Raw genomic sequence first — 20,915 nt, 5'->3', positions numbered from 1 at the left:
CCTGTTCCTGCCTTATCTCCATAACCCTTGATTCCACTATCCTTGAGAGCTCTATCCAACTCTTTCTTAAATGAATCCAGAGACTGGGCCTCCACTGCCCTCTGGGGCAGAGCATTCCACACAGCCACCACTCTCTGGGTGAAGAAGTTTCTCCTCATCTCTGTCCTAAATGGTCTACCCCGTATTTTTAAGCTGTGTCCTCTGTTTCGGCACTCACCCCGCAGCGGAAACATGTTGCCTGCCGCCAGAGTGTCCAATCCTTTGATCATCTTATATGTCTCAACCAGATCCCCTCTCAGTCTTCTAAACTCAAGGGTACACAAGCCCAGTCGCTCCAGTCTTTCAGTGTAAGGTAATCCCGGAATTGACCAGGAATTGACCTCGTGAACCTACGCTGCATTCCCTCAATAGCCAGAATGTCTCTCCTCAAATTTGGAGACCAGAACTGCACACAGTACTCCAGGTGTGGTCTCACCAGGGCCCTGTACAGCTGCAGAAGGACCTCTTTGCTTCTATACTCAATCCCTCTTGTTATGAAGGCCAGCATGCTATTAGCCTTCTTCACTACCTGCTGTACCTGCATGCTTACCTTCATTGAGTGGTGTACAAGAACCCCCAGATCTCTCTGTACTGCCCCTTTACCTAAATTGATTCCACTTAGGTGGTAATCTGCCTTCCTGTTCTTGCCACCAAAGTGGATAAGGATCCATTTATCCACGTGAAAGTGCATCTGCCATGCATCTGAGCACTCACCTAACTTGTCCAGGTCACCCTGTAATCTCCTAACATCCTCATCACATTTCACCCTGCCACCCAGCTGATGAAATTTGCGAATGTTATTGCTAATACCATCTTGTATATCCTGAAGATAGATTGTAAAAAGCTGCGGTCCCAGTACTGATCCGTGCGGTACCCCACTGGTCAGTGCCCGGCATTCCGAAATGGAGGGGTGGAGGAGTGTGGAAGGATGAGAGAATGCAGGCTGCGGCCCTATGAAGCAGGGGGAGGGCTTGCAGTTGGCCTGTGTGGGGATGTGGGAGACTACAGGAGCCTGGTGGGCAAGGGCTGGCTGAAAGGCAGCTGGAGGGACGGAGGGAGGGAAGCACGCACGGAGGAGGAAGAGCAAAGAGAAAAGAGAAAAAAAAGCCAAAGGGGATAAAGAGAAAGAGCAAGAAAGAAAATGTGGCTGGCCAGCACGCCTTGAAGTAGGGAGAAAAGGCAGGGGCCAGTGCCTACGGCCATACTAGTCTGAAAACGCCCGATCTCGTCTGATCTCGGAAACTAAGCAGACTCAGGCCTGGTTAGTACTTGGTTGGGAGACTGCCTGGGAATACCAGGTGCAGTAGGCTTTTTCCGCCAGCAGTGGCTGCTCAAGTCACCCCTCTGCACTTGTCTTGTGCCAGGCAATGGAGCGGCAGGTTATTTTTGCTGCTGCTGCTGTGCCTGGCATCAGTCTCCTGCAGGCACGAGACACGGAGGGGAGGAGAGCGGAGCGCTGCCAAAATCAGCAAGAAAGGCGGAAAGAAAGGGATTGGGGCTGCACGCTGTCTGCGGGTGGCAGTCAGGAAAGGCGGACAATAGACAATAGGTGCAGGAGTTGGCCATTCTGCCCTTCCAGCCTGCACCACCATTCAATATGATCATGGCTGATCATCCTTAATCAGTATCCTGTTCCTGCCTTATCTCCATAACCCTTGATTCCACTATCCTTGAGAGCTCTATCCAACTCTTTCTTAAATGAATCCAGAGACTGGGCCTCCACTGCCCTCTGGGGCAGAGCATTCCACACAGCCACCACTCTCTGGGTGAAGAAGTTTCTCCTCATCTCTGTCCTAAATGGTCTACCCCGTATTTTTAAGCTGTGTCCTCTGTTTCGGCACTCACCCCGCAGCGGAAACATGTTGCCTGCCGCCAGAGTGTCCAATCCTTTGATCATCTTATATGTCTCAACCAGATCCCCTCTCAGTCTTCTAAACTCAAGGGTACACAAGCCCAGTCGCTCCAGTCTTTCAGTGTAAGGTAATCCCGGAATTGACCAGGAATTGACCTCGTGAACCTACGCTGCATTCCCTCAATAGCCAGAATGTCTCTCCTCAAATTTGGAGACCAGAACTGCACACAGTACTCCAGGTGTGGTCTCACCAGGGCCCTGTACAGCTGCAGAAGGACCTCTTTGCTTCTATACTCAATCCCGCTTGTTATGAAGGCCAGCATGCTATTAGCCTTCTTCACTACCTGCTGTACCTGCATGCTTACCTTCATTGAGTGGTGTACAAGAACCCCCAGATCTCTCTGTACTGCCCCTTTACCTAAATTGATTCCACTTAGGTGGTAATCTGCCTTCCTGTTCTTGCCACCAAAGTGGATAAGGATCCATTTATCCACGTGAAAGTGCATCTGCCATGCATCTGAGCACTCACCTAACTTGTCCAGGTCACCCTGTAATCTCCTAACATCCTCATCACATTTCACCCTGCCACCCAGCTGATGAAATTTGCGAATGTTATTGCTAATACCATCTTGTATATCCTGAAGATAGATTGTAAAAAGCTGCGGTCCCAGTACTGATCCGTGCGGTACCCCACTGGTCAGTGCCCGGCATTCCGAAATGGAGGGGTGGAGGAGTGTGGAAGGATGAGAGAATGCAGGCTGCGGCCCTATGAAGCAGGGGGAGGGCTTGCAGTTGGCCTGTGTGGGGATGTGGGAGACTACAGGAGCCTGGTGGGCAAGGGCTGGCTGAAAGGCAGCTGGAGGGACGGAGGGAGGGAAGCACGCACGGAGGAGGAAGAGCAAAGAGAAAAGAGAAAAAAAAGCCAAAGGGGATAAAGAGAAAGAGCAAGAAAGAAAATGTGGCTGGCCAGCACGCCTTGAAGTAGGGAGAAAAGGCAGGGGCCAGCGCCTACGGCCATACTAGTCTGAAAACGCCCGATCTCGTCTGATCTCGGAAGCTAAGCAGACTCAGGCCTGGTTAGTACTTGGATGGGAGACCGCCTGGGAATACCAGGTGCAGTAGGCTTTTTCCGCCAGCAGTGGCTGCTCAAGTCACCCCTCTGCACTTGTCTTGTGCCAGGCAATGGAGCGGCAGGTTATTTTTGCTGCTGCTGCTGTGCCTGGCATCAGTCTCCTGCAGGCACGAGACACGGAGGGGAGGAGAGCGGAGCGCTGCCAAAATCAGCAAGAAAGGCGGAAAGAAAGGGATTGGGGTTGCACGCTGTCTGCGGGTGGCAGTCAGGAAAGGCGGACAATAGACAATAGGTGCAGGAGTTGGCCATTCTGCCCTTCCAGCCTGCAACACCATTCAATATGATCATGGCTGATCATCCTTAATCAGTATCCTGTTCCTGCCTTATCTCCATAACCCTTGATTCCACTATCCTTGAGAGCTCTATCCAACTCTTTCTTAAATGAATCCAGAGACTGGGCCTCCACTGCCCTCTAGGGCAGAGCATTCCACACAGCCACCACTCTCTGGGTGAAGAAGTTTCTCCTCATCTCTGTCCTAAATGGTCTACCCCGTATTTTTAAGCTGTGTCCTCTGTTTCGGCACTCACCCCGCAGCGGAAACACGTTGCCTGCCGCCAGAGTGTCCAATCCTTTGATCATCTTATATGTCTCAACCAGATCCCCTCTCAGTCTTCTAAACTCAAAGGTACACAAGCCCAGTCGCTCCAGTCTTTCAGTGTAAGGTAATCCCGGAATTGACCAGGAATTGACCTCGTGAACCTACGCTGCATTCCCTCAATAGCCAGAATGTCTCTCCTCAAATTTGGAGACCAGAACTGCACACAGTACTCCAGGTGTGGTCTCACCAGGGCCCTGTACAGCTGCAGAAGGACCTCTTTGCTTCTATACTCAATCCCTCTTGTTATGAAGGCCAGCATGCTATTAGCCTTCTTCACTACCTGCTGTACCTGCATGCTTACCTTCATTGAGTGGTGTACAAGAACCCCCAGATCTCTCTGTACTGCCCCTTTACCTAAATTGATTCCACTTAGGTGGTAATCTGCCTTCCTGTTCTTGCCACCAAAGTGGATAAGGATCCATTTATCCACGTGAAAGTGCATCTGCCATGCATCTGAGCACTCACCTAACTTGTCCAGGTCACCCTGTAATCTCCTAACATCCTCATCACATTTCACCCTGCCACCCAGCTGATGAAATTTGCGAATGTTATTGCTAATACCATCTTGTATATCCTGAAGATAGATTGTAAAAAGCTGCGGTCCCAGTACTGATCCGTGCGGTACCCCACTGGTCAGTGCCCGGCATTCCGAAATGGAGGGGTGGAGGAGTGTGGAAGGATGAGAGAATGCAGGCTGCGGCCCTATGAAGCAGGGGGAGGGCTTGCAGTTGGCCTGTGTGGGGATGTGGGAGACTACAGGAGCCTGGTGGGCAAGGGCTGGCTGAAAGGCAGCTGGAGGGACGGAGGGAGGGAAGCACGCACGGAGGAGGAAGAGCAAAGAGAAAAGAGAAAAAAAAGCCAAAGGGGATAAAGAGAAAGAGCAAGAAAGAAAATGTGGCTGGCCAGCACGCCTTGAAGTAGGGAGAAAAGGCAGGGGCCAGCGCCTACGGCCATACTAGTCTGAAAACGCCCGATCTCGTCTGATCTCGGAAGCTAAGCAGACTCAGGCCTGGTTAGTACTTGGATGGGAGACCGCCTGGGAATACCAGGTGCAGTAGGCTTTTTCCGCCAGCAGTGGCTGCTCAAGTCACCCCTCTGCACTTGTCTTGTGCCAGGCAATGGAGCGGCAGGTTATTTTTGCTGCTGCTGCTGTGCCTGGCATCAGTCTCCTGCAGGCACGAGACACGGAGGGGAGGAGAGCGGAGCGCTGCCAAAATCAGCAAGAAAGGCGGAAAGAAAGGGATTGGGGCTGCACGCTGTCTGCGGGTGGCAGTCAGGAAAGGCGGACAATAGACAATAGGTGCAGGAGTTGGCCATTCTGCCCTTCCAGCCTGCACCACCATTCAATATGATCATGGCTGATCATCCTTAATCAGTATCCTGTTCCTGCCTTATCTCCATAACCCTTGATTCCACTATCCTTGAGAGCTCTATCCAACTCTTTCTTAAATGAATCCAGAGACTGGGCCTCCACTGCCCTCTGGGGCAGAGCATTCCACACAGCCACCACTCTCTGGGTGAAGAAGTTTCTCCTCATCTCTGTCCTAAATGGTCTACCCCGTATTTTTAAGCTGTGTCCTCTGTTTCGGCACTCACCCCGCAGCGGAAACATGTTGCCTGCCGCCAGAGTGTCCAATCCTTTGATCATCTTATATGTCTCAACCAGATCCCCTCTCAGTCTTCTAAACTCAAGGGTACACAAGCCCAGTCGCTCCAGTCTTTCAGTGTAAGGTAATCCCGCCATTCCAGGAATTGACCTCGTGAACCTACGCTGCATTCCCTCAATAGCCAGAATGTCTCTCCTCAAATTTGGAGACCAGAACTGCACACAGTACTCCAGGTGTGGTCTCACCAGGGCCCTGTACAGCTGCAGAAGGACCTCTTTGCTTCTATACTCAATCCCTCTTGTTATGAAGGCCAGCATGCTATTAGCCTTCTTCACTACCTGCTGTACCTGCATGCTTACCTTCATTGAGTGGTGTACAAGAACCCCCAGATCTCTCTGTACTGCCCCTTTACCTAAATTGATTCCACTTAGGTGGTAATCTGCCTTCCTGTTCTTGCCACCAAAGTGGATAAGGATCCATTTATCCACGTGAAAGTGCATCTGCCATGCATCTGAGCACTCACCTAACTTGTCCAGGTCACCCTGTCATCTCCTAACATCCTCATCACATTTCACCCTGCCACCCAGCTGATGAAATTTGCGAATGTTATTGCTAATACCATCTTGTATATCCTGAAGATAGATTGTAAAAAGCTGCGGTCCCAGTACTGATCCGTGCGGTACCCCACTGGTCAGTGCCCGGCATTCCGAAATGGAGGGGTGGAGGAGTGTGGAAGGATGAGAGAATGCAGGCTGCGGCCCTATGAAGCAGGGGGAGGGCTTGCAGTTGGCCTGTGTGGGGATGTGGGAGACTACAGGAGCCTGGTGGGCAAGGGCTGGCTGAAAGGCAGCTGGAGGGACGGAGGGAGGGAAGCACGCACGGAGGAGGAAGAGCAAAGAGAAAAGAGAAAAAAAAGCCAAAGGGGATAAAGAGAAAGAGCAAGAAAGAAAATGTGGCTGGCCAGCACGCCTTGAAGTAGGGAGAAAAGGCAGGGGCCAGCGCCTACGGCCATACTAGTCTGAAAACGCCCGATCTCGTCTGATCTCGGAAGCTAAGCAGACTCAGGCCTGGTTAGTACTTGGATGGGAGACCGCCTGGGAATACCAGGTGCAGTAGGCTTTTTCCGCCAGCAGTGGCTGCTCAAGTCACCCCTCTGCACTTGTCTTGTGCCAGGCAATGGAGCGGCAGGTTATTTTTGCTGCTGCTGCTGTGCCTGGCATCAGTCTCCTGCAGGCACGAGACACGGAGGGGAGGAGAGCGGAGCGCTGCCAAAATCAGCAAGAAAGGCGGAAAGAAAGGGATTGGGGCTGCACGCTGTCTGCGGGTGGCAGTCAGGAAAGGCGGACAATAGACAATAGGTGCAGGAGTTGGCCATTCTGCCCTTCCAGCCTGCACCACCATTCAATATGATCATGGCTGATCATCCTTAATCAGTATCCTGTTCCTGCCTTATCTCCATAACCCTTGATTCCACTATCCTTGAGAGCTCTATCCAACTCTTTCTTAAATGAATCCAGAGACTGGGCCTCCACTGCCCTCTGGGGCAGAGCATTCCACACAGCCACCACTCTCTGGGTGAAGAAGTTTCTCCTCATCTCTGTCCTAAATGGTCTACCCCGTATTTTTAAGCTGTGTCCTCTGTTTCGGCACTCACCCCGCAGCGGAAACATGTTGCCTGCCGCCAGAGTGTCCAATCCTTTGATCATCTTATATGTCTCAACCAGATCCCCTCTCAGTCTTCTAAACTCAAGGGTACACAAGCCCAGTCGCTCCAGTCTTTCAGTGTAAGGTAATCCCGCCATTCCAGGAATTGACCTCGTGAACCTACGCTGCATTCCCTCAATAGCCAGAATGTCTCTCCTCAAATTTGGAGACCAGAACTGCACACAGTACTCCAGGTGTGGTCTCACCAGGGCCCTGTACAGCTGCAGAAGGACCTCTTTGCTTCTATACTCAATCCCTCTTGTTATGAAGGCCAGCATGCTATTAGCCTTCTTCACTACCTGCTGTACCTGCATGCTTACCTTCATTGAGTGGTGTACAAGAACCCCCAGATCTCTCTGTACTGCCCCTTTACCTAAATTGATTCCACTTAGGTGGTAATCTGCCTTCCTGTTCTTGCCACCAAAGTGGATAAGGATCCATTTATCCACGTGAAAGTGCATCTGCCATGCATCTGAGCACTCACCTAACTTGTCCAGGTCACCCTGTCATCTCCTAACATCCTCATCACATTTCACCCTGCCACCCAGCTGATGAAATTTGCGAATGTTATTGCTAATACCATCTTGTATATCCTGAAGATAGATTGTAAAAAGCTGCGGTCCCAGTACTGATCCGTGCGGTACCCCACTGGTCAGTGCCCGGCATTCCGAAATGGAGGGGTGGAGGAGTGTGGAAGGATGAGAGAATGCAGGCTGCGGCCCTATGAAGCAGGGGGAGGGCTTGCAGTTGGCCTGTGTGGGGATGTGGGAGACGACAGGAGCCTGGTGGGCAAGGGCTGGCTGAAAGGCAGCTGGAGGGACGGAGGGAGGGAAGCACGCACGGAGGAGGAAGAGCAAAGAGAAAAGAGAAAAAAAAGCCAAAGGGGATAAAGAGAAAGAGCAAGAAAGAAAATGTGGCTGGCCAGCACGCCTTGAAGTAGGGAGAAAAGGCAGGGGCCAGCGCCTACGGCCATACTAGTCTGAAAACGCCCGATCTCGTCTGATCTCGGAAGCTAAGCAGACTCAGGCCTGGTTAGTACTTGGATGGGAGACCGCCTGGGAATACCAGGTGCAGTAGGCTTTTTCCGCCAGCAGTGGCTGCTCAAGTCACCCCTCTGCACTTGTCTTGTGCCAGGCAATGGAGCGGCAGGTTATTTTTGCTGCTGCTGCTGCTGTGCCTGGCATCAGTCTCCTGCAGGCACGAGACACGGAGGGGAGGAGAGCGGAGCGCTGCCAAAATCAGCAAGAAAGGCGGAAAGAAAGGGATTGGGGCTGCACGCTGTCTGCGGGTGGCAGTCAGGAAAGGCGGACAATAGACAATAGGTGCAGGAGTTGGCCATTCTGCCCTTCCAGCCTGCACCACCATTCAATATGATCATGGCTGATCATCCTTAATCAGTATCCTGTTCCTGCCTTATCTCCATAACCCTTGATTCCACTATCCTTGAGAGCTCTATCCAACTCTTTCTTAAATGAATCCAGAGACTGGGCCTCCACTGCCCTCTGGGGCAGAGCATTCCACACAGCCACCACTCTCTGGGTGAAGAAGTTTCTCCTCATCTCTGTCCTAAATGGTCTACCCCGTATTTTTAAGCTGTGTCCTCTGTTTCGGCACTCACCCCGCAGCGGAAACATGTTGCCTGCCGCCAGAGTGTCCAATCCTTTGATCATCTTATATGTCTCAACCAGATCCCCTCTCAGTCTTCTAAACTCAAGGGTACACAAGCCCAGTCGCTCCAGTCTTTCAGTGTAAGGTAATCCCGCCATTCCAGGAATTGACCTCGTGAACCTACGCTGCATTCCCTCAATAGCCAGAATGTCTCTCCTCAAATTTGGAGACCAGAACTGCACACAGTACTCCAGGTGTGGTCTCACCAGGGCCCTGTACAGCTGCAGAAGGACCTCTTTGCTTCTATACTCAATCCCTCTTGTTATGAAGGCCAGCATGCTATTAGCCTTCTTCACTACCTGCTGTACCTGCATGCTTACCTTCATTGAGTGGTGTACAAGAACCCCCAGATCTCTCTGTACTGCCCCTTTACCTAAATTGATTCCACTTAGGTGGTAATCTGCCTTCCTGTTCTTGCCACCAAAGTGGATAAGGATCCATTTATCCACGTGAAAGTGCATCTGCCATGCATCTGAGCACTCACCTAACTTGTCCAGGTCACCCTGTAATCTCCTAACATCCTCATCACATTTCACCCTGCCACCCAGCTGATGAAATTTGCGAATGTTATTGCTAATACCATCTTGTATATCCTGAAGATAGATTGTAAAAAGCTGCGGTCCCAGTACTGATCCGTGCGGTACCCCACTGGTCAGTGCCCGGCATTCCGAAATGGAGGGGTGGAGGAGTGTGGAAGGATGAGAGAATGCAGGCTGCGGCCCTATGAAGCAGGGGGAGGGCTTGCAGTTGGCCTGTGTGGGGATGTGGGAGACTACAGGAGCCTGGTGGGCAAGGGCTGGCTGAAAGGCAGCTGGAGGGACGGAGGGAGGGAAGCACGCACGGAGGAGGAAGAGCAAAGAGAAAAGAGAAAAAAAAGCCAAAGGGGATAAAGAGAAAGAGCAAGAAAGAAAATGTGGCTGGCCAGCACGCCTTGAAGTAGGGAGAAAAGGCAGGGGCCAGCGCCTACGGCCATACTAGTCTGAAAACGCCCGATCTCGTCTGATCTCGGAAGCTAAGCAGACTCAGGCCTGGTTAGTACTTGGATGGGAGACCGCCTGGGAATACCAGGTGCAGTAGGCTTTTTCCGCCAGCAGTGGCTGCTCAAGTCACCCCTCTGCACTTGTCTTGTGCCAGGCAATGGAGCGGCAGGTTATTTTTGCTGCTGCTGCTGTGCCTGGCATCAGTCTCCTGCAGGCACGAGACACGGAGGGGAGGAGAGCGGAGCGCTGCCAAAATCAGCAAGAAAGGCGGAAAGAAAGGGATTGGGGTTGCACGCTGTCTGCGGGTGGCAGTCAGGAAAGGCGGACAATAGACAATAGGTGCAGGAGTTGGCCATTCTGCCCTTCCAGCCTGCACCACCATTCAATATGATCATGGCTGATCATCCTTAATCAGTATCCTGTTCCTGCCTTATCTCCATAACCCTTGATTCCACTATCCTTGAGAGCTCTATCCAACTCTTTCTTAAATGAATCCAGAGACTGGGCCTCCACTGCCCTCTAGGGCAGAGCATTCCACACAGCCACCACTCTCTGGGTGAAGAAGTTTCTCCTCATCTCTGTCCTAAATGGTCTACCCCGTATTTTTAAGCTGTGTCCTCTGTTTCGGCACTCACCCCGCAGCGGAAACACGTTGCCTGCCGCCAGAGTGTCCAATCCTTTGATCATCTTATATGTCTCAACCAGATCCCCTCTCAGTCTTCTAAACTCAAAGGTACACAAGCCCAGTCGCTCCAGTCTTTCAGTGTAAGGTAATCCCGCCATTCCAGGAATTGACCTCGTGAACCTACGCTGCATTCCCTCAATAGCCAGAATGTCTCTCCTCAAATTTGGAGACCAGAACTGCACACAGTACTCCAGGTGTGGTCTCACCAGGGCCCTGTACAGCTGCAGAAGGACCTCTTTGCTTCTATACTCAATCCCTCTTGTTATGAAGGCCAGCATGCTATTAGCCTTCTTCACTACCTGCTGTACCTGCATGCTTACCTTCATTGAGTGGTGTACAAGAACCCCCAGATCTCTCTGTACTGCCCCTTTACCTAAATTGATTCCACTTAGGTGGTAATCTGCCTTCCTGTTCTTGCCACCAAAGTGGATAAGGATCCATTTATCCACGTGAAAGTGCATCTGCCATGCATCTGAGCACTCACCTAACTTGTCCAGGTCACCCTGTAATCTCCTAACATCCTCATCACATTTCACCCTGCCACCCAGCTGATGAAATTTGCGAATGTTATTGCTAATACCATCTTGTATATCCTGAAGATAGATTGTAAAAAGCTGCGGTCCCAGTACTGATCCGTGCGGTACCCCACTGGTCAGTGCCTGGCATTCCGAAATGGAGGGGTGGAGGAGTGTGGAAGGATGAGAGAATGCAGGCTGCGGCCCTATGAAGCAGGGGGAGGGCTTGCAGTTGGCCTGTGTGGGGATGTGGGAGACTACAGGAGCCTGGTGGGCAAGGGCTGGCTGAAAGGCAGCTGGAGGGACGGAGGGAGGGAAGCACGCACGGAGGAGGAAGAGCAAAGAGAAAAGAGAAAAAAAAGCCAAAGGGGATAAAGAGAAAGAGCAAGAAAGAAAATGTGGCTGGCCAGCACGCCTTGAAGTAGGGAGAAAAGGCAGGGGCCAGCGCCTACGGCCATACTAGTCTGAAAACGCCCGATCTCGTCTGATCTCGGAAGCTAAGCAGACTCAGGCCTGGTTAGTACTTGGATGGGAGACCGCCTGGGAATACCAGGTGCAGTAGGCTTTTTCCGCCAGCAGTGGCTGCTCAAGTCACCCCTCTGCACTTGTCTTGTGCCAGGCAATGGAGCGGCAGGTTATTTTTGCTGCTGCTGCTGTGCCTGGCATCAGTCTCCTGCAGGCACGAGACACGGAGGGGAGGAGAGCGGAGCGCTGCCAAAATCAGCAAGAAAGGCGGAAAGAAAGGGATTGGGGCTGCACGCTGTCTGCGGGTGGCAGTCAGGAAAGGCGGACAATAGACAATAGGTGCAGGAGTTGGCCATTCTGCCCTTCCAGCCTGCACCACCATTCAATATGATCATGGCTGATCATCCTTAATCAGTATCCTGTTCCTGCCTTATCTCCATAACCCTTGATTCCACTATCCTTGAGAGCTCTATCCAACTCTTTCTTAAATGAATCCAGAGACTGGGCCTCCACTGCCCTCTGGGGCAGAGCATTCCACACAGCCACCACTCTCTGGGTGAAGAAGTTTCTCCTCATCTCTGTCCTAAATGGTCTACCCCGTATTTTTAAGCTGTGTCCTCTGTTTCGGCACTCACCCCGCAGCGGAAACATGTTGCCTGCCGCCAGAGTGTCCAATCCTTTGATCATCTTATATGTCTCAACCAGATCCCCTCTCAGTCTTCTAAACTCAAGGGTACACAAGCCCAGTCGCTCCAGTCTTTCAGTGTAAGGTAATCCCGCCATTCCAGGAATTGACCTCGTGAACCTACGCTGCATTCCCTCAATAGCCAGAATGTCTCTCCTCAAATTTGGAGACCAGAACTGCACACAGTACTCCAGGTGTGGTCTCACCAGGGCCCTGTACAGCTGCAGAAGGACCTCTTTGCTTCTATACTCAATCCCTCTTGTTATGAAGGCCAGCATGCTATTAGCCTTCTTCACTACCTGCTGTACCTGCATGCTTACCTTCATTGAGTGGTGTACAAGAACCCCCAGATCTCTCTGTACTGCCCCTTTACCTAAATTGATTCCACTTAGGTGGTAATCTGCCTTCCTGTTCTTGCCACCAAAGTGGATAAGGATCCATTTATCCACGTGAAAGTGCATCTGCCATGCATCTGAGCACTCACCTAACTTGTCCAGGTCACCCTGTCATCTCCTAACATCCTCATCACATTTCACCCTGCCACCCAGCTGATGAAATTTGCGAATGTTATTGCTAATACCATCTTGTATATCCTGAAGATAGATTGTAAAAAGCTGCGGTCCCAGTACTGATCCGTGCGGTACCCCACTGGTCAGTGCCCGGCATTCCGAAATGGAGGGGTGGAGGAGTGTGGAAGGATGAGAGAATGCAGGCTGCGGCCCTATGAAGCAGGGGGAGGGCTTGCAGTTGGCCTGTGTGGGGATGTGGGAGACTACAGGAGCCTGGTGGGCAAGGGCTGGCTGAAAGGCAGCTGGAGGGACGGAGGGAGGGAAGCACGCACGGAGGAGGAAGAGCAAAGAGAAAAGAGAAAAAAAAGCCAAAGGGGATAAAGAGAAAGAGCAAGAAAGAAAATGTGGCTGGCCAGCACGCCTTGAAGTAGGGAGAAAAGGCAGGGGCCAGCGCCTACGGCCATACTAGTCTGAAAACGCCCGATCTCGTCTGATCTCGGAAGCTAAGCAGACTCAGGCCTGGTTAGTACTTGGATGGGAGACCGCCTGGGAATACCAGGTGCAGTAGGCTTTTTCCGCCAGCAGTGGCTGCTCAAGTCACCCCTCTGCACTTGTCTTGTGCCAGGCAATGGAGCGGCAGGTTATTTTTGCTGCTGCTGCTGTGCCTGGCATCAGTCTCCTGCAGGCACGAGACACGGAGGGGAGGAGAGCGGAGCGCTGCCAAAATCAGCAAGAAAGGCGGAAAGAAAGGGATTGGGGCTGCACGCTGTCTGCGGGTGGCAGTCAGGAAAGGCGGACAATAGACAATAGGTGCAGGAGTTGGCCATTCTGCCCTTCCAGCCTGCACCACCATTCAATATGATCATGGCTGATCATCCTTAATCAGTATCCTGTTCCTGCCTTATCTCCATAACCCTTGATTCCACTATCCTTGAGAGCTCTATCCAACTCTTTCTTAAATGAATCCAGAGACTGGGCCTCCACTGCCCTCTGGGGCAGAGCATTCCACACAGCCACCACTCTCTGGGTGAAGAAGTTTCTCCTCATCTCTGTCCTAAATGGTCTACCCCGTATTTTTAAGCTGTGTCCTCTGTTTCGGCACTCACCCCGCAGCGGAAACATGTTGCCTGCCGCCAGAGTGTCCAATCCTTTGATCATCTTATATGTCTCAACCAGATCCCCTCTCAGTCTTCTAAACTCAAGGGTACACAAGCCCAGTCGCTCCAGTCTTTCAGTGTAAGGTAATCCCGCCATTCCAGGAATTGACCTCGTGAACCTACGCTGCATTCCCTCAATAGCCAGAATGTCTCTCCTCAAATTTGGAGACCAGAACTGCACACAGTACTCCAGGTGTGGTCTCACCAGGGCCCTGTACAGCTGCAGAAGGACCTCTTTGCTTCTATACTCAATCCCTCTTGTTATGAAGGCCAGCATGCTATTAGCCTTCTTCACTACCTGCTGTACCTGCATGCTTACCTTCATTGAGTGGTGTACAAGAACCCCCAGATCTCTCTGTACTGCCCCTTTACCTAAATTGATTCCACTTAGGTGGTAATCTGCCTTCCTGTTCTTGCCACCAAAGTGGATAAGGATCCATTTATCCACGTGAAAGTGCATCTGCCATGCATCTGAGCACTCACCTAACTTGTCCAGGTCACCCTGTAATCTCCTAACATCCTCATCACATTTCACCCTGCCACCCAGCTGATGAAATTTGCGAATGTTATTGCTAATACCATCTTGTATATCCTGAAGATAGATTGTAAAAAGCTGCGGTCCCAGTACTGATCCGTGCGGTACCCCACTGGTCAGTGCCCGGCATTCCGAAATGGAGGGGTGGAGGAGTGTGGAAGGATGAGAGAATGCAGGCTGCGGCCCTATGAAGCAGGGGGAGGGCTTGCAGTTGGCCTGTGTGGGGATGTGGGAGACTACAGGAGCCTGGTGGGCAAGGGCTGGCTGAAAGGCAGCTGGAGGGACGGAGGGAGGGAAGCACGCACGGAGGAGGAAGAGCAAAGAGAAAAGAGAAAAAAAAGCCAAAGGGGATAAAGAGAAAGAGCAAGAAAGAAAATGTGGCTGGCCAGCACGCCTTGAAGTAGGGAGAAAAGGCAGGGGCCAGCGCCTACGGCCATACTAGTCTGAAAACGCCCGATCTCGTCTGATCTCGGAAGCTAAGCAGACTCAGGCCTGGTTAGTACTTGGATGGGAGACCGCCTGGGAATACCAGGTGCAGTAGGCTTTTTCCGCCAGCAGTGGCTGCTCAAGTCACCCCTCTGCACTTGTCTTGTGCCAGGCAATGGAGCGGCAGGTTATTTTTGCTGCTGCTGCTGTGCCTGGCATCAGTCTCCTGCAGGCACGAGACACGGAGGGGAGGAGAGCGGAGCGCTGCCAAAATCAGCAAGAAAGGCGGAAAGAAAGGGATTGGGGTTGCACGCTGTCTGCGGGTGGCAGTCAGGAAAGGCGGACAATAGACAATAGGTGCAGGAGTTGGCCATTCTGCCCTTCCAGCCTGCACCACCATTCAATATGATCATGGCTGATCATCCTTAATCAGTATCCTGTTCCTGCCTTATCTCCATAACCCTTGATTCCACTATCCTTGAGAGCTCTATCCAACTCTTTCTTAAATGAATCCAGAGACTGGGCCTCCACTGCCCTCTAGGGCAGAGCATTCCACACAGCCACCACTCTCTGGGTGAAGAAGTTTCTCCTCATCTCTGTCCTAAATGGTCTACCCCGTATTTTTAAGCTGTGTCCTCTGTTTCGGCACTCACCCCGCAGCGGAAACACGTTGCCTGCCGCCAGAGTGTCCAATCCTTTGATCATCTTATATGTCTCAACCAGATCCCCTCTCAGTCTTCTAAACTCAAAGGTACACAAGCCCAGTCGCTCCAGTCTTTCAGTGTAAGGTAATCCCGCCATTCCAGGAATTGACCTCGTGAACCTACGCTGCATTCCCTCAATAGCCAGAATGTCTCTCCTCAAATTTGGAGACCAGAACTGCACACAGTACTCCAGGTGTGGTCTCACCAGGGCCCTGTACAGCTGCAGAAGGACCTCTTTGCTTCTATACTCAATCCCTCTTGTTATGAAGGCCAGCATGCTATTAGCCTTCTTCACTACCTGCTGTACCTGCATGCTTACCTTCATTGAGTGGTGTACAAGAACCCCCAGATCTCTCTGTACTGCCCCTTTACCTAAATTGATTCCACTTAGGTGGTAATCTGCCTTCCTGTTCTTGCCACCAAAGTGGATAAGGATCCATTTATCCACGTGAAAGTGCATCTGCCATGCATCTGAGCACTCACCTAACTTGTCCAGGTCACCCTGTAATCTCCTAACATCCTCATGACATTTCACCCTGCCACCCAGCTGATGAAATTTGCGAATGTTATTGCTAATACCATCTTGTATATCCTGAAGATAGATTGTAAAAAGCTGCGGTCCCAGTACTGATCCGTGCGGTACCCCACTGGTCAGTGCCTGGCATTCCGAAATGGAGGGGTGGAGGAGTGTGGAAGGATGAGAGAATGCAGGCTGCGGCCCTATGAAGCAGGGGGAGGGCTTGCAGTTGGCCTGTGTGGGGATGTGGGAGACTACAGGAGCCTGGTGGGCAAGGGCTGGCTGAAAGGCAGCTGGAGGGACGGAGGGAGGGAAGCACGCACGGAGGAGGAAGAGCAAAGAGAAAAGAGAAAAAAAAGCCAAAGGGGATAAAGAGAAAGAGCAAGAAAGAAAATGTGGCTGGCCAGCACGCCTTGAAGTAGGGAGAAAAGGCAGGGGCCAGCGCCTACGGCCATACTAGTCTGAAAACGCCCGATCTCGTCTGATCTCGGAAGCTAAGCAGACTCAGGCCTGGTTAGTACTTGGATGGGAGACCGCCTGGGAATACCAGGTGCAGTAGGCTTTTTCCGCCAGCAGTGGCTGCTCAAGTCACCCCTCTGCACTTGTCTTGTGCCAGGCAATGGAGCGGCAGGTTATTTTTGCTGCTGCTGCTGCTGTGCCTGGCATCAGTCTCCTGCAGGCACGAGACACGGAGGGGAGGAGAGCGGAGCGCTGCCAAAATCAGCAAGAAAGGCGGAAAGAAAGGGATTGGGGCTGCACGCTGTCTGCGGGTGGCAGTCAGGAAAGGCGGACAATAGACAATAGGTGCAGGAGTTGGCCATTCTGCCCTTCCAGCCTGCACCACCATTCAATATGATCATGGCTGATCATCCTTAATCAGTATCCTGTTCCTGCCTTATCTCCATAACCCTTGATTCCACTATCCTTGAGAGCTCTATCCAACTCTTTCTTAAATGAATCCAGAGACTGGGCCTCCACTGCCCTCTGGGGCAGAGCATTCCACACAGCCACCACTCTCTGGGTGAAGAAGTTTCTCCTCATCTCTGTCCTAAATGGTCTACCCCGTATTTTTAAGCTGTGTCCTCTGTTTCGGCACTCACCCCGCAGCGGAAACATGTTGCCTGCCGCCAGAGTGTCCAATCCTTTGATCATCTTATATGTCTCAACCAGATCCCCTCTCAGTCTTCTAAACTCAAGGGTACACAAGCCCAGTCGCTCCAGTCTTTCAGTGTAAGGTAATCCCGCCATTCCAGGAATTGACCTCGTGAACCTACGCTGCATTCCCTCAATAGCCAGAATGTCTCTCCTCAAATTTGGAGACCAGAACTGCACACAGTACTCCAGGTGTGGTCTCACCAGGGCCCTGTACAGCTGCAGAAGGACCTCTTTGCTTCTATACTCAATCCCTCTTGTTATGAAGGCCAGCATGCTATTAGCCTTCTTCACTACCTGCTGTACCTGCATGCTTACCTTCATTGAGTGGTGTACAAGAACCCCCAGATCTCTCTGTACTGCCCCTTTACCTAAATTGATTCCACTTAGGTGGTAATCTGCCTTCCTGTTCTTGCCACCAAAGTGGATAAGGATCCATTTATCCACGTGAAAGTGCATCTGCCATGCATCTGAGCACTCACCTAACTTGTCCAGGTCACCCTGTCATCTCCTAACATCCTCATCACATTTCACCCTGCCACCCAGCTGATGAAATTTGCGAATGTTATTGCTAATACCATCTTGTATATCCTGAAGATAGATTGTAAAAAGCTGCGGTCCCAGTACTGATCCGTGCGGTACCCCACTGGTCAGTGCCCGGCATTCCGAAATGGAGGGGTGGAGGAGTGTGGAAGGATGAGAGAATGCAGGCTGCGGCCCTATGAAGCAGGGGGAGGGCTTGCAGTTGGCCTGTGTGGGGATGTGGGAGACTACAGGAGCCTGGTGGGCAAGGGCTGGCTGAAAGGCAGCTGGAGGGACGGAGGGAGGGAAGCACGCACGGAGGAGGAAGAGCAAAGAGAAAAGAGAAAAAAAAGCCAAAGGGGATAAAGAGAAAGAGCAAGAAAGAAAATGTGGCTGGCCAGCACGCCTTGAAGTAGGGAGAAAAGGCAGGGGCCAGCGCCTACGGCCATACTAGTCTGAAAACGCCCGATCTCGTCTGATCTCGGAAGCTAAGCAGACTCAGCCCTGGTTAGTACTTGGATGGGAGACCGCCTGGGAATACCAGGTGCAGTAGGCTTTTTCCGCCAGCAGTGGCTGCTCAAGTCACCCCTCTGCACTTGTCTTGTGCCAGGCAATGGAGCGGCAGGTTATTTTTGCTGCTGCTGCTGTGCCTGGCATCAGTCTCCTGCAGGCACGAGACACGGAGGGGAGGAGAGCGGAGCGCTGCCAAAATCAGCAAGAAAGGCGGAAAGAAAGGGATTGGGGCTGCACGCTGTCTGCGGGTGGCAGTCAGGAAAGGCGGACAATAGACAATAGGTGCAGGAGTTGGCCATTCTGCCCTTCCAGCCTGCACCACCATTCAATATGATCATGGCTGATCATCCTTAATCAGTATCCTGTTCCTGCCTTATCTCCATAACCCTTGATTCCACTATCCTTGAGAGCTCTATCCAACTCTTTCTTAAATGAATCCAGAGACTGGGCCTCCACTGCCCTCTGGGGCAGAGCATTCCACACAGCCACCACTCTCTGGGTGAAGAAGTTTCTCCTCATCTCTGTCCTAAATGGTCTACCCCGTATTTTTAAGCTGTGTCCTCTGTTTCGGCACTCACCCCGCAGCGGAAACATGTTGCCTGCCGCCAGAGTGTCCAATCCTTTGATCATCTTATATGTCTCAACCAGATCCCCTCTCAGTCTTCTAAACTCAAGGGTACACAAGCCCAGTCGCTCCAGTCTTTCAGTGTAAGGTAATCCCGCCATTCCAGGAATTGACCTCGTGAACCTACGCTGCATTCCCTCAATAGCCAGAATGTCTCTCCTCAAATTTGGAGACCAGAACTGCACACAGTACTCCAGGTGTGGTCTCACCAGGGCCCTGTACAGCTGCAGAAGGACCTCTTTGCTTCTATACTCAATCCCTCTTGTTATGAAGGCCAGCATGCTATTAGCCTTCTTCACTACCTGCTGTACCTGCATGCTTACCTTCATTGAGTGGTGTACAAGAACCCCCAGATCTCTCTGTACTGCCCCTTTACCTAAATTGATTCCACTTAGGTGGTAATCTGCCTTCCTGTTCTTGCCACCAAAGTGGATAAGGATCCATTTATCCACGTGAAAGTGCATCTGCCATGCATCTGAGCACTCACCTAACTTGTCCAGGTCACCCTGTAATCTCCTAACATCCTCATCACATTTCACCCTGCCACCCAGCTGATGAAATTTGCGAATGTTATTGCTAATACCATCTTGTATATCCTGAAGATAGATTGTAAAAAGCTGCGGTCCCAGTACTGATCCGTGCGGTACCCCACTGGTCAGTGCCCGGCATTCCGAAATGGAGGGGTGGAGGAGTGTGGAAGGATGAGAGAATGCAGGCTGCGGCCCTATGAAGCAGGGGGAGGGCTTGCAGTTGGCCTGTGTGGGGATGTGGGAGACGACAGGAGCCTGGTGGGCAAGGGCTGGCTGAAAGGCAGCTGGAGGGACGGAGGGAGGGAAGCACGCACGGAGGAGGAAGAGCAAAGAGAAAAGAGAAAAAAAAGCCAAAGGGGATAAAGAGAAAGAGCAAGAAAGAAAATGTGGCTGGCCAGCACGCCTTGAAGTAGGGAGAAAAGGCAGGGGCCAGCGCCTACGGCCATACTAGTCTGAAAACGCCCGATCTCGTCTGATCTCGGAAGCTAAGCAGACTCAGGCCTGGTTAGTACTTGGATGGGAGACCGCCTGGGAATACCAGGTGCAGTAGGCTTTTTCCGCCAGCAGTGGCTGCTCAAGTCACCCCTCTGCACTTGTCTTGTGCCAGGCAATGGAGCGGCAGGTTATTTTTGCTGCTGCTGCTGTGCCTGGCATCAGTCTCCTGCAGGCACGAGACACGGAGGGGAGGAGAGCGGAGCGCTGCCAAAATCAGCAAGAAAGGCGGAAAGAAAGGGATTGGGGCTGCACGCTGTCTGCGGGTGGCAGTCAGGAAAGGCGGACAATAGACAATAGGTGCAGGAGTTGGCCATTCTGCCCTTCCAGCCTGCACCACCATTCAATATGATCATGGCTGATCATCCTTAATCAGTATCCTGTTCCTGCCTTATCTCCATAACCCTTGATTCCACTATCCTTGAGAGCTCTATCCAACTCTTTCTTAAATGAATCCAGAGACTGGGCCTCCACTGCCCTCTGGGGCAGAGCATTCCACACAGCCACCACTCTCTGGGTGAAGAAGTTTCTCCTCATCTCTGTCCTAAATGGTCTACCCCGTATTTTTAAGCTGTGTCCTCTGTTTCGGCACTCACCCCGCAGCGGAAACACGTTGCCTGCCGCCAGAGTGTCCAATCCTTTGATCATCTTATATGTCTCAACCAGATCCCCTCTCAGTCTTCTAAACTCAAGGGTACACAAGCCCAGTCGCTCCAGTCTTTCAGTGTAAGGTAATCCCGGAATTGACCAGGAATTGACCTCGTGAACCTACGCTGCATTCCCTCAATAGCCAGAATGTCTCTCCTCAAATTTGGAGACCAGAACTGCACACAGTACTCCAGGTGTGGTCTCACCAGGGCCCTGTACAGCTGCAGAAGGACCTCTTTGCTTCTATACTCAATCCCTCTTGTTATGAAGGCCAGCATGCTATTAGCCTTCTTCACTACCTGCTGTACCTGCATGCTTACCTTCATTGAGTGGTGTACAAGAACCCCCAGATCTCTCTGTACTGCCCCTTTACCTAAATTGATTCCACTTAGGTGGTAATCTGCCTTCCTGTTCTTGCCACCAAAGTGGATAAGGATCCATTTATCCACGTGAAAGTGCATCTGCCATGCATCTGAGCACTCACCTAACTTGTCCAGGTCACCCTGTAATCTCCTAACATCCTCATCACATTTCACCCTGCCACCCAGCTGATGAAATTTGCGAATGTTATTGCTAATACCATCTTGTATATCCTGAAGATAGATTGTAAAAAGCTGCGGTCCCAGTACTGATCCGTGCGGTACCCCACTGGTC

At 51.7% G+C, this 20,915-nt stretch overlaps 12 non-coding genes across 12 annotated transcripts; all 12 read left to right on the top strand.

The window, feature by feature from the left end:
- The first annotated feature begins 1,230 nt into the window (after window positions 1–1,230).
- On the top strand, window positions 1,231–1,349 carry LOC148151650 (5S ribosomal RNA). Its single transcript, XR_015756296.1, has one exon. It is a non-coding gene; the product is annotated as a 5S ribosomal RNA (ribosomal RNA).
- Window positions 1,350–2,897: 1,548 nt separating this feature from the next.
- Window positions 2,898–3,016, top strand: LOC148151649 (5S ribosomal RNA). The gene has a single exon (XR_015756617.1). It is a non-coding gene; the product is annotated as a 5S ribosomal RNA (ribosomal RNA).
- A 1,548-nt stretch (window positions 3,017–4,564) lies between these two features.
- Window positions 4,565–4,683, top strand: LOC148151648 (5S ribosomal RNA). The gene has a single exon (XR_015756616.1). It is a non-coding gene; the product is annotated as a 5S ribosomal RNA (ribosomal RNA).
- A 1,546-nt stretch (window positions 4,684–6,229) lies between these two features.
- LOC148151647 (5S ribosomal RNA) lies at window positions 6,230–6,348 on the top strand. The gene has a single exon (XR_015756615.1). It is a non-coding gene; the product is annotated as a 5S ribosomal RNA (ribosomal RNA).
- A 1,546-nt stretch (window positions 6,349–7,894) lies between these two features.
- Window positions 7,895–8,013, top strand: LOC148151646 (5S ribosomal RNA). Its single transcript, XR_015756614.1, has one exon. It is a non-coding gene; the product is annotated as a 5S ribosomal RNA (ribosomal RNA).
- A 1,549-nt stretch (window positions 8,014–9,562) lies between these two features.
- Window positions 9,563–9,681, top strand: LOC148151645 (5S ribosomal RNA). The gene has a single exon (XR_015756613.1). It is a non-coding gene; the product is annotated as a 5S ribosomal RNA (ribosomal RNA).
- Window positions 9,682–11,227: 1,546 nt separating this feature from the next.
- On the top strand, window positions 11,228–11,346 carry LOC148151644 (5S ribosomal RNA). The gene has a single exon (XR_015756612.1). It is a non-coding gene; the product is annotated as a 5S ribosomal RNA (ribosomal RNA).
- A 1,546-nt stretch (window positions 11,347–12,892) lies between these two features.
- LOC148151643 (5S ribosomal RNA) lies at window positions 12,893–13,011 on the top strand. Its single transcript, XR_015756611.1, has one exon. It is a non-coding gene; the product is annotated as a 5S ribosomal RNA (ribosomal RNA).
- A 1,546-nt stretch (window positions 13,012–14,557) lies between these two features.
- LOC148151642 (5S ribosomal RNA) lies at window positions 14,558–14,676 on the top strand. The gene has a single exon (XR_015756610.1). It is a non-coding gene; the product is annotated as a 5S ribosomal RNA (ribosomal RNA).
- Window positions 14,677–16,222: 1,546 nt separating this feature from the next.
- On the top strand, window positions 16,223–16,341 carry LOC148151641 (5S ribosomal RNA). The gene has a single exon (XR_015756609.1). It is a non-coding gene; the product is annotated as a 5S ribosomal RNA (ribosomal RNA).
- Window positions 16,342–17,890: 1,549 nt separating this feature from the next.
- On the top strand, window positions 17,891–18,009 carry LOC148151640 (5S ribosomal RNA). The gene has a single exon (XR_015755751.1). It is a non-coding gene; the product is annotated as a 5S ribosomal RNA (ribosomal RNA).
- Window positions 18,010–19,555: 1,546 nt separating this feature from the next.
- LOC148151639 (5S ribosomal RNA) lies at window positions 19,556–19,674 on the top strand. The gene has a single exon (XR_015756607.1). It is a non-coding gene; the product is annotated as a 5S ribosomal RNA (ribosomal RNA).
- Window positions 19,675–20,915: the final 1,241 nt, after the last annotated feature.

The sequence above is a fragment of the Chiloscyllium plagiosum genome, unplaced genomic scaffold, assembly GCF_037043375.1.
Source record: "Chiloscyllium plagiosum isolate Xiang-an unplaced genomic scaffold, Cpla_swu_hap1 HiC_scaffold_3, whole genome shotgun sequence".
In the NCBI taxonomy this organism is placed as follows: domain Eukaryota; kingdom Metazoa; phylum Chordata; class Chondrichthyes; order Orectolobiformes; family Hemiscylliidae; genus Chiloscyllium; species Chiloscyllium plagiosum.
The sequence above is the reverse complement of the archived record's forward strand: the minus strand, read 5'-3'. Positions and strand labels throughout refer to the sequence as shown.